The sequence below is a fragment of the Camelus ferus genome, chromosome 4 (genome assembly GCF_009834535.1).
Source record: "Camelus ferus isolate YT-003-E chromosome 4, BCGSAC_Cfer_1.0, whole genome shotgun sequence".
In the NCBI taxonomy this organism is placed as follows: Eukaryota; Metazoa; Chordata; class Mammalia; order Artiodactyla; family Camelidae; genus Camelus; species Camelus ferus.
The window spans coordinates 41,717,856-41,732,080 of NC_045699.1; the positions used below are offsets into that span (position 1 = coordinate 41,717,856).

General features: G+C 41.1%; 1 long non-coding RNA gene across 1 annotated transcript in view; it reads right to left on the minus strand.

Moving 5' to 3' along the window:
* Positions 1-547: 547 nt before the first annotated feature.
* LOC116663176 overlaps positions 548-14,225 on the minus strand; it is a 75,531-nt gene continuing 61,853 nt past the window's right edge. Inside the window, exons 2-3 of the long non-coding RNA XR_004319300.1 lie at positions 3,164-3,231; positions 548-2,267 (exon numbers count right to left, since the gene is read on the minus strand). This is a non-coding gene — a long non-coding RNA (uncharacterized LOC116663176). The remainder of the gene's footprint in view (positions 2,268-3,163; positions 3,232-14,225) is intronic.

Sequence of the window (14,225 nt, forward strand, 5' to 3'; positions counted from 1 at the left end):
CAGGGCTGATCCTTCATACTTAATTATTCATGGCCGACGTTATCAAACACCAAGCAGACAACAATTCGAAACGGTCTCTCAGGGTCACAGTTCCCTAGTTCCACAAGGGAGATTCCCAACCAACGACCCATCAGTCCAAAACGGGAGAACCAGTGCCCATCAGAGATGAAGCTAAATGAAAGACCAAGGCTGGAAAGGGACATCCAGACCAACGCTCTGCCACAGGTGACGCCAACTCAACAGGGAGGGACAGCCTTGTGTCCTCACACATGAGCCCTGTTACTCAAAGACATCCCAACCGGCCAATGCAAGTAGTGACAGAAACAACAAACGTGGTCCCACAAACAAAAGATCAGGTAAGGTGTACCCCAAAATTCCATTTTCATTCCCAGGTGGAGGCCTCCAAACAGATGGGCCCAGCTCCCTAAAGAGAATGGACCCAGAGTGGCTCATGATGAGCTCAAAGCAGCTCACTTCCTGGTGGGAATGAGCCCAGAGGGAGCAGAGAGAATTCCCATCCCGAGCAAGGTGGAGCGACTTACCCCTAGGTGATGCCGAATCTGGACGCAGCTCCAGACGTTTCTTGGCTTCCAAACAGCCCGGGCCTGCAGCGCCAGTGCCTGTCAGGAAGAGTCCCTCCTGGTTCCTGGAGCGAGGTGAGCACTGCCGGCAGCCACTGGGACCCAGGCAAGGGGCTGTCCCCAGCCAGAATCAACAGGCCTCAGGCACAAATTCCAGGGCTGGCTCACCAAAATTGTTACGGAAAGCAAGTTCGTGTACTCGATGCACAGTGAAGCCAAATAAGCCAAAACTTCAGAGTCTGGAGCAGAGAAAGGTTAATTGCAGGGCTGAGTACGGAGAACGAGGTGGCTCATGCCCAAGAAAACCCCCAACTCCCCAGTGGGTTTCAGCAAAGCGTATTTAAAGGCCAGGTAAGGGAGGGGGTCGCAGGTTACGTGATCAGCTCGTGCACAATTCTCTGATTGGCTGATGTTGAGGTAAGAGGTCAACACTATCAACCAGGCACCTGAAGGTCTGGAGGCCACGTGTTTTCAATCATCAAGTAATTTCTTCCCTTTGGTGGTGGTTTTAAGCATCCGAAAACCTCAGAAAATATAAGTCAGAATGGTCTAACGCTGAAAGGCCGCACAGGGTCCAGCTCGGTTACACTGTGGAAGGCACCAGAAGTCATGGAGAAATGTGGGTTGGCTTTCCCCACTCCTTCCATCATCAAAAATTCAAAGTCATTTTGAGATTAGCCTCTGCCAAACATAGTTAGGAAAGTAAATGCACTTGAAAAAAAAAAGTTCAACAAACCGTCCGTAATCCAGAGGGTTGGTTATGGCATTCAAGAAAATAGGCACCAAAATGGCTATGAGGAAAGGAGCTCATGGCGTGTGAACTCAACAAAACCAGATCTCCATGATAATGATCTCTCCCACGGAAATCTAAAGACTTGTTTGTATATTACTTACTTCCTTGTCATCTTTTGGCAGACCGTTGAGTAGTTGTCTTCCTTTCTCTAGGCATTCAGTAATTTAGTTTATAAAATTTATTTTTCAGGTACATGTTTCATGCAGAAAGAAGAATGGCAGCGACACTATTTGTTGAAACCTATTATGTATGCTGACATTTTGCACGTGTGACTGTGGGGTCTCATTCCAGTCATCACAAAAAACATGGATGATAGATGTTGTATTAGTTCCCCACTTCTGCTGCAGTACATTACAAACCTAATGGCTGAAAACAACAGAAATTTATTCTCTTTCAGTTCTGGAGGCCTGAAGTCCAAAATGAGTCTTACGGCGCTAAAATCCAAGGTGTCAGTGGGGCTGGTTCCTTCTGGAGGCTCCAGTGGAGAACCTGTTTCTCATCTCTTCCAGCTCTTGGTGGTTTCTGGCATTTCTTGGCTTGTGGCTGCATCACTTGAATCACATTAAACTTTCCTCTTCTATAGTCTAATACCTCTCTCTGCCTCAGTCTGATAAGGTTACAAGTGATTACATTTAGGGGCCACAAAGAAATTTCCGATCTTGAGATCCTTAACTTAATCATGCCTGCAAAGTCCCTTTTGCTGTATAAGATGACATATGCATAGGTCTGGTGTTAGGACACAGACATCTCTAGAGGGCATCGTGCAGCCTTCCACAGATACCATTATATCCATTTTATGGTTGAGGAAACTAAAAGTCAGAGATGATAACCTGCTTGCCCACTTCCATGGGACTGCTCCAGCCATAATTCAAAGACCTTCCTTGCTGATTCCCCTATACCAGGCAAAAGATTTTGTATTGGAGAATTATTTCAGATTCTAAAAATGTATATTAAAACCAAAAAGAAGTTTTTAAACTGAAAATGTGGCTTGAGATCTTTGTTTATAACTGATGACGATGTGCTCCAAAAAGACATGAAATTAAGTTTGTGCTATGTAAAACTGTCACCCAGGTCCATGAGCTAAAAGGGGGGAAATCCTACCCCTTTCCACAAAGACTAGCACTCCAGGTTTACTTATGGAAATGTTTAAGCATGTGAATGTAAAGTTATTGACTACAGATAATTTATGGTTATTTACTTTTAAAGACAACTGGAGACGTTCTCTTGGATTTGAGCTCCAGGAGAGGCTCCGGAGGCCTGAGAATGGGGAGGAGGGTTAGGGCCAGGGGTCAGGAGGAGGTTAGGCCAGCTAAAGCTTTGGACTTGTCACCCAGAGCTCCACATTACCCTTTTCATATTAAGAAGTCCTGGGTGAAAATTCATCTGGGAGTAATTTTTTTGGCTGCTGAAATTAATTTGCAAATCACTAATCTTAACCTTTAAGGACTTCTGTGATTCCTAATGTGTCTGTTACACATCTAATACATGTGTGTGTGTGAGAGAGAGAGAAAGAAAGAGACAAGAGAGCCTGAATCTCCACATAGCAGATTCCTCCATCATTTTTGTCCATTTCCAAAATATTTGTCCATCCCCCCCCAAGCCTCCTGCCCCCAACAATTTGGCCAGATCAGTCTTGATGGGTTGTGAACCTGGTCAGAGTGAATGAATCAGGTGTGCCCTGCACAACACGTTCAGCCACTCCTTCCAGCCGTGAGGGTCTCTTTAGTAAACCACTTCTTCAAGTGCGCTAGTCTATCATCACAGCAATAAACACTTAAAGCCCTCTCACCGTCAGCCATTGACTCCTTCTCGGTGAGCCACGTGTGCAGGCGCTTCAGTTGTGTCTACAAACACACACTAGTAGGGGGAAACACAAAGTGAAAAACACTGTTTATTTTGCAAACAACAGCTCCAAAACGGTATATTCTGCTAAACTTTATTATTTTCAAAATAACATGGTTGAAGACAGTCTTTTTTTGACACCTTCAAACCAGTCTTTGTTGACACATTCTTTTACATTTGTGAGAAGGACTTCTCCAAGGTCATGCAGTTCCTAGTATGATCAGCTCATGACCTCAGCTCACACAGGAGAGAGTACAGAAGTTACTCCTGGGTGTGAGTCCCTCTCCTGCTAACAGCTTGTAGTAGACTCCAGAAATTACATTAATGCTTAAGTACCAGTGAATACTTTAGTATTTCACACCATCAACCAGGCTCCTAGAATTACTTGAGAGATTTAAAGCAACTTCAAAAGTATTAGCTTAAATCAAGCTATACAGAAAGTCAAGCTGTCTGCTTTAGATTAACTCATTCATTCTTTCCTTCCCTCATTCACTTATTTCCCCCTCTATGCATACCACTCTTTCATTTCAGTAAAAGGATAAAACCTCTGGCTTTAACGTGATATCCCATCTTTATAAACTGAAGTGAGTTGCATTACTCTTGGAAAAATTATTTGTGGAACCTGCCCATTTCAGAGACACTTTTCCCCCCAGTGCCTACTGAAAGTTAGAAAAGATGATTGAATTCAAAAAGAAAAGATAAAACTTTAGTGGATATATCTCAAGAAAATATGGCTGCTTAAAGTGCAACTTTCAAAATCATGTGTGTTTTTATTATTGGTAAAACATTTACAAAACATGTTTTAAACATTTGTAAGTGCTTTGGGGGGACATACAAATACCATCACCTTGTGAGTTTATTTTTCAGAATAAAATCTCAGTGAGTAGTAGTTTTATGAGTCCTAACACAGAGCGCATAATGTCACAGTGGTGGCGGAAGGAGGGGCAGCTATGCTGACAGAGCACTGTAGGTACACACAGAGGAGATAATCAGCTGTCATTGGGAAAGGCTTTGCGGTAAGTGGCTTAACAAGCATTATGAAAATTGCCTCTGGCAGCAAACAATCAGCACAGGGGAAGCCTGGAAAGAAAAGTGACCACTGGGGGGATGGATAATTACCCTAAAGAAGAGCTCACCTTCTTAAGATCAATTCCTTAACACATGTGGCTTTAGAAGGGAAAACTCCCTGCTTGCAGGTTAGGCTGGTTCACAATTGTTTCTTGCATCTTTCTCTACCTAACTTTATTTAATCCATCATTGCCCATTTTGCCTCCCACAAGGACCCCATTCCTAACACATGCTCCATAGAAGTGCGGTTGCACAGAGGAGCAGCCCCTAATGCCAAAATCATCTCTAAGGCAGCTGTATGGAGCTCTGGAATTGGAGGGCCTGGCTGCAACAGCCACCCACTTCCCTCCTTCCACGAGTGTGTTGGCAGCATGAGCCAGTGAGCCAGAGTTCAAGGGCTGTTATGAGTCACATTTTACACCCTTGGCTACTGCAGAGTATTTCAGAGGCAAACACCTCATCAGCCTTGTAAACTTGGACAAACAAGACTCTTGAGAATTACAAGTGATTTCTCCCCCCTCCTCCTCTGAGTGGGCGCCCTCTCTGTCATTGTTTCAGCGTAGACTCTGAAAGGCAATTCTGAAAACAAAAACACAGAAACTCAAGTGGGTTAGACTTGCCTGTCAATGAAATTGCAAGAATGCGAGAGGGAAGGCAATTGAGATTGAACCAACAGAAAGTTGGAGCCATCCTCCCATTTCCTTTCCTGTTTTATCCCATTTGGCTATGATAGAAAAGAATGCCTGGTCCCCAGACACTGCAGTCTATGAACTCATGGAAATCCATATTGGTTGTCATCCTTTTGTGAATGTGAACCCCATGATGTGAACCAGTCCATCAACCCCAGGCTCTTTATGTTGGTAAAGCCCATTCATCTGCACCTTCACCCAGGACCAAACTCAATTTCTAATTCCATAAATTTTAGCTTCCTCAAAAGTGTGTCAGGAATTTGAAATACAAGCTACTTCTAGCAAAAAAAACAAAAACAAAAACAAAAACAAAAAAACAAAAGCAGGATCCCATGTTAATGCAACAAGAATCTGCTTCTCTGAAAAGGTGAATCAGCTCATGCAGGCAATGGGCATGATGTACAGTGATGGAGAAAAGCACCTTTTAATTCAAGTGGGTTGTTTTAGTATCTTCTTGGTTATGAAAATATGTTTAGTGCTGTTTACTACAATTTCTAGAGGAATAAAAATTGACTCACATCATGAATTGCACCTACCTCTTCATGATCAGAGCTGTGAAAAAATTCTGTTCTCTCTATCAACAGTCAAAACCAAAAAAAAAAAAAAAAAACAACAAAAAAAACCAGTCAAAACCAACTATCGCCTCCATCTCCATCTCATGAATGTGACCCATGATCAAACAATGATTCGGTCATTACTGCTCTTTTACCTAATGGTAAACTTTAAAGAAACTATGCTGCCTTACCAGTTGGATTCTCAGCTTCCATACTTTTCTATAGATTATCCAGGTATCATCTTTAAAACCCCATGCCTATTGCAAACTAAAGAGCACAACTCTTTGCCTTTGTCTTTCTACCAGAACTCACAATGGTTTTTAAATGGTTTTTAAAATTCAAATAATGATGACACCTACAGGAATATTGTAAGTGTTGTCACACAGATGCTGTATTAGTTGGCTAGGGCTGCTGTGACAAAATACCACAAACTGTGTGACTTAAACAACAGCAACGTACTGCCTCACAGTTCTGAAGATCCAGGTGTTGGGTTGGACTGTCAGGGCTGCCTCCTACCTTCTGGTGGTTTGCTGACAACTTTTGGCTTTCCTTGTCCTGTAGATGCATCACCCTTGTCTCTGCCTTCACGTTCACGGGGTGTTCTCCCCATGTGCATGTCTATCTCTGTGTCCACCTTTCCCCTTTGGATTAGGACCCATCCTAATGACCTCATCTTAACTTGATCATCTGAAAAGACCCTATTTCCAAATAAGTTCATATTCATACGTAGTAGGCGTTAGGACTTCAGTGTCATTGGGAAGGCACAGTTCAACCCATAGCAGATGCTAAATCCATGTCTGTTGAGTTGAAATTAACTGTGCTTTATAAATTGCAACCCTCTACACAAACCTATATACTACGTGATTATAGAAAAAGCAGCACATGTACCTCCTGAACAAAAGAGGGCACAGTAAAAGCAGGCAGCAACATTTCATTCACCAGATACTGTAAGTAGGTTCAGGGAGAAAAGTTGTTGTAACTTGACAATTAATAATCAAAACTTTTGGCCACAGATGTTTTCAAACTGTAGCCAGTACTATACATTCTAATGAGTCAGATGACTCCTTCTGGAAGCCAACCTGCCTATGTGTGTGTGTGTTGACCTAGACAAGACATATAGGTTGATCCTCCTCCTGTGGTGGCGTTTCCCACAACCTGCTGTTAAAGCAGCAGTTCACACTCAGAATCGCCTCCACCCTGTAAAGCCCCAGCAGCTGGGTTTGCAAGTTAGCTAAGTAGAGAGCTAGATGGGGCAGGATTCATGGCAGCTGCATCACCATTCAATGCAAGTTTGCCTTTAATAAATTATTTCTAAGAGTAAAGAATTGACTAATATACTCAATCAATGGAATATACTTTGGCCTCAAATTTTTCAAAGCCCTCTCTAGTCACTATAGATTTCTCATTTAGTGCATTTTCCTATATCAACCATGCGTCCTTTTTAATTTCCCTTTTTTCCCCAAGAAATACAAAAGCATCAAGTTCTTGGGCTCAAGAAATCCTCTAATAACTGACAATAAGTGAGAAGCAAGACTTCACTCATAAAGAGAAGGTAGGTCTGCTTCTGTTCTCGAAATTAATTTTTTCACATCATGGCTGAAGTGTTTCTCTTCAGCTTACCTACATGCCAAGCTCAGCTAGGATGGAGTGGCATATGGCGGCAAGTTATGAAAACAAAGTCATGAAACCTTCCCATGTTTGCACTCCAAGTCCAGATATCCACAGGGAATTCTCAATACCTGTTCTTATTTTACAAAGATGTTGCAAACCATTGGGATCTCAACTTGTCCACTCTTCAGGAGAGAGAATCATGGTAAGTAATATTCATTAAAAGTGAATCATGCTTCAGGAAATGTGCTAATTGCTCACATGCATTAGCTCTGACTCAAACCAATGCTGCAAGAAAGGTATTATTATCCCCACATGGAAGAAGAGGATGCAGAGGCTCAAAAAGTTAAGTAGCTTGCCCAAGAACACAGCTGGCAAGAAACAGAACTTGGATTCTATTCTAGACACCAAAGTCTACTCTCTTTCTCTTTTATCATAACATTAATACTTAATATTTTTCATCAACTAAATAAAAGATAAATCCAACACCCACACTTGGCTCTATTTATGAGAAAAGCTTATTACAGTAACTGGTAATTGCTCTTATTGTTTGAAAAAATTATTGTATGAATATCCTTTCTATTTCTGTTTAGGTTGATAATCTGTAGATATCTGAGTCACTCGCAAGAAATCCTAAATCTAACAGGATAAGGAGAGAATATCTTCCATGCCATTCTTGAAAATAAAAATTTATATATAAATCCATACTTAATTGAATTCAGCAGCAAACACTAATAAGAATTTACAGCTTACAACAGGGGTCAGCAAATTACTACCCATGGGCCAAATCCTGCCTGCTGCCTGTTTTTATACAACTCAAGGGCTAAAAATGGTTTTTACATTTCTGAAAGCTTAAAAATAAAATCAAAATAAGAAGACTATTTCATGAGAATTATATGAAATTCAAGTTTCAGTGTCCATAAATAAGGTGTGGGGGTTTTTTTTGTTTTTTTGTTTTTTTGGAACACCGCCATCCTCATTCATTTATGTACTTACTGCCTGTGGCTTTGAGCTACAACAGCAGAGTTGAGTAGCTGTGACAAGATTTTTGGCCTGCAAAGCCAAAAAAATTTACTACCTGGCCCTTTACAGAAAAAGTCTGGCAAACCCAATTACACCAGTCACTGTGGAAGGATCTATGACTGTGAACAGGATAGTACACAGACTCTGCTCTCCAGGAAAGTGCAATCTAGGAGAGGGGTAAGATGTGCACACGTATCTTAAGGGCAGATAAAGCAAGATCAGTGTTACACGAGATGTTCACGTTCAGTGAATATTCAAAGGAGGGGAAGATATAAAAAAGGCATGGAGACGGAGACTCGGGGGCTATCCTATATCCTCATCCTGGTTTATACAGTAACTGAAGATCAGGGTAAGTGCACACCGAGCCCCTCTGTCTTTCTTTACTCTGACTCTCACATACACACACACAGGAGATCATGAAAGGTATTCTTCAGGGATGACCTTATTCTCAAAATTCTGTTCTTATCCCAAATACACCAGTTAAGCCAAAGTCATGTATGTGAAACTGTCGTACATTGTCCATGAATTTTAGAGCTCAAAGGAAATCAGACATTATTTAATCCAATGCTTTCATTCTACAGATGAGAAAACTGAGCCCAGAAAAGTAAAGATAATTCCCAAGTTCAAACAGCTGGTCAGTGACTGAGCTAGCCACAGAGGCGGGGAAGGCACCTAGGATTTGTAGAATACCTGCTTCCACTTATGTTTTCTAATTTAACTCTCACAACAGCCCTGCAAGGCCAATATTATGTCTATTTTACAAAACAAAAACCTGAAGCACAGAGAAAGTAAAAAGCTTACCTAAGGTATCACAGATACTTTTTGTACAAGCCAGAAATGAAATCCTCTGATTTTTCTACTTTATAATCTTCTAGAGACCTTTACTAGAGGTACTTTTACCCGCAGACACATGAATTGCCTAGTTCCAAAAAGAAGGTTATCTGCTTCAAAGCCACAGACTTGGCCAAAAAAAACGGCGGCTTTCTTACACCACCACACGTGGTCCTTACCCTGGGCACAGTTGTGGCAAGCTTTAAGAAATAACATTGGTCATTTATAGATTTGTCTCATGTCATTCCTTCCTAAAACTAAATTGGTTAGGGTGAACATCTCGAAAGGTTGACTCCCTTTCAGAAGGGCAGGAGGTAAAAATCTGGCAGTAATACGTTATTTCTTCATACATTAGACGTGCACTAGGCCAAATGAATGAAGCATTTATTTTTGTCACAAAATACAGGCATATATGTTAATCTGGTCCTTAGTACACAGACTCTTCACCATTTATTACTTTAAAAATGTGGTCATATAGTAATATGTTCACTATTTAAAAAAAAGTTTTACCACTCAAAGGCCCTGTACTCGTGTGTGTAAAGGATGTCTTAGGACTGGCTAGACGTTCAACCTGAACCCATTTCTTCTCCATCCTGACCTTACGACTAGACTACACTTCCCAGCTCCACTGCAGTTAGGTGTGGCCATGTTACTGAGCTCTGGCCAAAGAAATGTGGGCAGAAGGGAACCACACCCCCTTCCAGGCCTGCCAGTAAGCCCTCAGCACAATCATCTGTATCCCTTCTCTTTCCTCATCCGTTGGCCACCCAGACAATCTGCTGAAGATCTAAGAGATGACTGAACCACTAAAGGGAAAGAACCTGGACCCCTAAGTGACTACATGGAGCAGAGCTCTTTCTTCCCTCTGAGCCCTCCGACCTGCACTGGACTGATAGGAAAGGCAGAAATAAGCTTATTGTGCTAGGCCACTCTGATCTGGGGTTGTTTTTACAGAATTGAGTCAGCCCTAAAATTCAAAAGTGATTCCATTGAAGCAGCTCAAATGTTTCCAGCTGTTTGATTTTACTTCCTTTGAATCCTATCTTACTGTTGTTTTGAATGTTCATGTTCTAAGTAGAGGTGGCTCTTTATTGTTCAGGGTGAATTTGAATATTGGTAACAACCAAATGGCATTTGATACCAAGTTTTGTAACTATAGATTAATCAAACTACAAAAATCTGCAAAAAAAATTAAGCAATAAAGTTACTAATTGAAATTAATATGTGACTCTAAAGCAGCAACTCTAATGCAAATCTGCTGACCACCTTTCTTTGTAAATAAAGTTTTACTGGCACACAGCCACACTCACTTTTTACATACTGTATAGGGACGCTTTTCCACACCACACAAACAGAAATGAGTAGTTGCCACTTGGCCAGCAATATTTAAAATACTTACCATCTGGCCCTTTATAGAAAACTTTGTTGGCCCCTGCTCTAAAAGAACAAAACTCATTTTCTTTTTTAATTGACTTTGAATGCAATTCCAAAAGAGCAATTCCAAAAGTTTTAGGTGTGCCAGCATCATAAGATCAATTATAGAAATCCCTAAGAAAATGATGTTGAAAAAATATTACCCATGAAAATATATGCTCCACAAGATCAGTAAAAGTTCAGTCACTCACACCCTAATTCTCTTAACAAAGTAAAAAGACAAGTTACATACTAGAAGAAAGTATTTGTTGATAAAGGATTCGTGTCCAGAATAGATACAGAATTACAAGCCAATAAAAAAGACTAAATATACAAATAAGAATATAGAAAAGGGATATGCAGAGGCAGTTCACAAAAGACAAAATCTAAATGTCCAATAAACATATGAAAATAGTCTTTACCTTACTAATAATCTAGGAAATGCAAGTTAAAGCAACAAGGAGATCATGTCAGACCCAAAAGACTGGCAAAACTTTAAAATCTGAAAATCTCAAATCACGGCAATATTGTAGGAACGTAGGAACTTGATTGCTAGGTGTGTAATTTGTATTACTGCTTTGGAAAGCAAGTTGGTAATTCCTAGTCAGGCTGACTCCATGCCTGCCTGTCTTACAACCCAGCAATTTAGTTTCTAGAAATGCACCCTAAAGGAATTCTCATATATGACCATAAAGAGACTGTCCAAAGATGTTCACTGCAGCCCTTCTTGTAACAGAGAAAAGTGGAGACAACCCATCAAGTAGGGAACTGGATAATAGAACTGGGGATTATTCATATGTGTAAAATTATGCAAGAGTTAAAATGAATTAACCACTTCTACCTGGATACTTCTCAAAAACATAATGCTCAATTAAAAAGCAATTGCAAGAGGAATACACAGTAGCACACCACACGTAACATTTTTAAATGCATAGAATTATACATTTTCATAGGCACTTTTTATATAGTAAAATTACAAATACAAATTTAAGGTAAAAACAAAGTAAAAGTTAAAAAAAACTAGAGATCAGGTTCAGATGATAGTTAACCTCTGAGACTGGAGGGAAGGAATATATGGGGTGTTGCCCCTTAGTTATAATCTTGTGGTTATTTCTTTAAAACAGAGAGAGGGTGAAAATAAGTGTGGCAAAGTTATACCACCTATTTATTAGGTGGCTGACTAGTAAATATCCACTTGTTATGGTTCTTTTGTATTTTTCTGTATGTTTCATACATTTTATATAACATACTTATTTAAAGGCTAAAAAAAAGTAATCAGTCCCTCCTCTTTATGGTGGCAGTGGGCACTCTGCTCTCTGCACACAGTAGGACACCAGGCAAAATGTAGCAAGTGACACTCAGGGCCTGTCCATTCAGGGCTGAGCCCACCTGGAGAAGCTGACTTCCATGACTTGTTCTTGCCTTGGGATTTTTGGAGAAAGGAAATGATCTGTGGACTTCAAATGGTGTTTACCGACTTCCTCCTTAGGGGATTACTGGCTCTGCAAAGTCACCACTTCCGTAGATTTGGGGATTTTAATCCATGATTAGGCATCTCCTCCTCTTCTCTTGTAATATGGGTTCCCTTCTATTGCCTCTGAGCATGGACATGACCAAGAGACCCTAGCTCAGAGCCTTGGAGAATTCAGTCACCTTCTCATGACACAAGTAGGTTAAACACCCCTTCCCCATTTTACCCTATCATTGCACTCACGCCTTATTAACACCTGCCACAGTCAGAACTCATTACCCACTTATGTTAATATACAACTGATGCCTGTTTTACTCAGGGTTCTCCAGAGAAATAGAACTGATGAGAGGGAGATAAAGAGAAGAGGAGACTTATTATAGGAATTGGCTTATGCAGTCATGAGGGCCAAGAAATCTCACAGTCTCCCATCTGCAAGCTGGAGACCCAGGAAAGCCAATGGTATAAGTCAGTCCAAGACTGAAGGCCCGAGAACTGAGGGGCGACTGGTGTAAGTCCTTGAGTCTGAAGGTATCAAAGGTCTCTCTCTCCCTCTGGACAGTAGGCTTTCAGACTTGTCTGCAGCAGTATCCCCAGAGCCAAGTTCTGTGCCTGGAATAGGTACTCACTAATTATTTGTAGAATGAAATTCAACTTTCTGTTGAAGTGCAGAAAAGAGTCCTGTCTAGAATCAAAGCCAGGGCATGGACCAAAGAGATGCTCCATGTCTGCTCGCTATGAATACCGTAACAGGTAATAGATTAGCAGTACTCTGAACACCTGATTTCCGACCTTCCAACCTTTACCACCCTGGCTTGGCCACTTACTAGTTCTGGACCCTCAGAATGTTAGGAGTACTAAGAGAAGTCTGCAGCCTCAAAAGAGAGGCAATCTAACTGGTAGTAAGAGGTCCAGCTCTCTCACTCACTCCTTATGTGGTCTTTGGCAATTTATTTAACATTTGAGTCTGTCTCTTTATCAAAAACAGAAAGCAACAATTGTACCCACAGTATAAATTGTTATGGGTATGATTTATGAGTATGAAAACACTGACTAGTGCTCTTGGAGTGTTAAAGCAATCAAGAAATACAAAAAAGAAGGTGGAGAAGGAGAAACTATAGGAACACTTGTAAACCGGAAATTACAATATAATGTGGTATTATTATTCTGTGCAAAACATTTCACCATGCTCTGCTGGAAATGCAAAGCTGTATAAGGAGATATGACATGTGTTGCTTGCCCTCAAGCAGCTTGCAGTCTCAGAGAGTAATATGTGTGCAGGTTAAAAGTGAACAAATGCAGCAATTGTGCTCCTTGGTGTTTATGCCAATGAGTTGAAAACTTATGTTCACATAAAAACCTACACACTTAGGTTTAAAGCATCTTCATTCAGAACTGCCAAAACTTGGAAGCCATCAAGATGTCCCTCAGTAGGTGAATGGATAAATCAACTGTGGTCCACCTGGACAATGGAATAGTATTCAGCGCTAAAAAGAAATGAGCTATCAAGCTATGAAAAGACATGGAGGAACTTTAAATGCCTATTACTAAGTGAAAGAAAACAATCTGAAAATGCTACATACTGTGATGATTCCAACTATATGACATTCTGGCAAAGGCAAAACTACGGAGACAGTAAAAAGAATCAGTGGTTGGCAAGGGTGAAGGGGGAAGGAGAGATGAACAGGCAGAGCACAGAGGAATTTCAGGGCAGCTGAAACTATTCTGTATGCTGCTGCAGCGGAGATATATGTCACTGTGCATTTGTCCAAACCCAGAATGTGCAACATCCAATGAAGCGTGATGGACTTTGGGTGATAATGGTGTGTCAGTGTGGGTTCATCAGTGATAACAAATGTACCGCTCTGGTCTGGGGTGTTGATAGTGTCGGAGACTGTACATGTAGAAGGGGCAGAGGGTACCTGGGAATTTGGTTCTTTCTGTTCAATTTCACTGTGAACTTAAAAATAGAAAATAATAATAATAATAACGCAAGGCAGTCCTAGGCATCAAGGGTGTGGGGTGGACTAAAGTGCAGAAGGAGATCAGCAGAGCCCAGGGCCAGCAACAGAAAAGCAACATGAGCCCGGCCTGGAAAACAGAACTGGAAGGATCCAGGAAGCAGGAACAATCTAAGGCCTTCAAGGAATCCCACCCATCCAAACACTGCTGAGGACGAAGGGGGAAGAGGCCCCCTTTTCCCAAGAACAAATTCAAAGGGCTATTATCCGAACTGTTTGCACTAAAAAGAGCAATAAACACTCATCTCAATAAAACTCCTTAAATACAACAGTATTTAGTACGCCCAGTCTGGCTCCTCTTTGTTATTTTTGTTGCTGTTAAATACTCAATGCA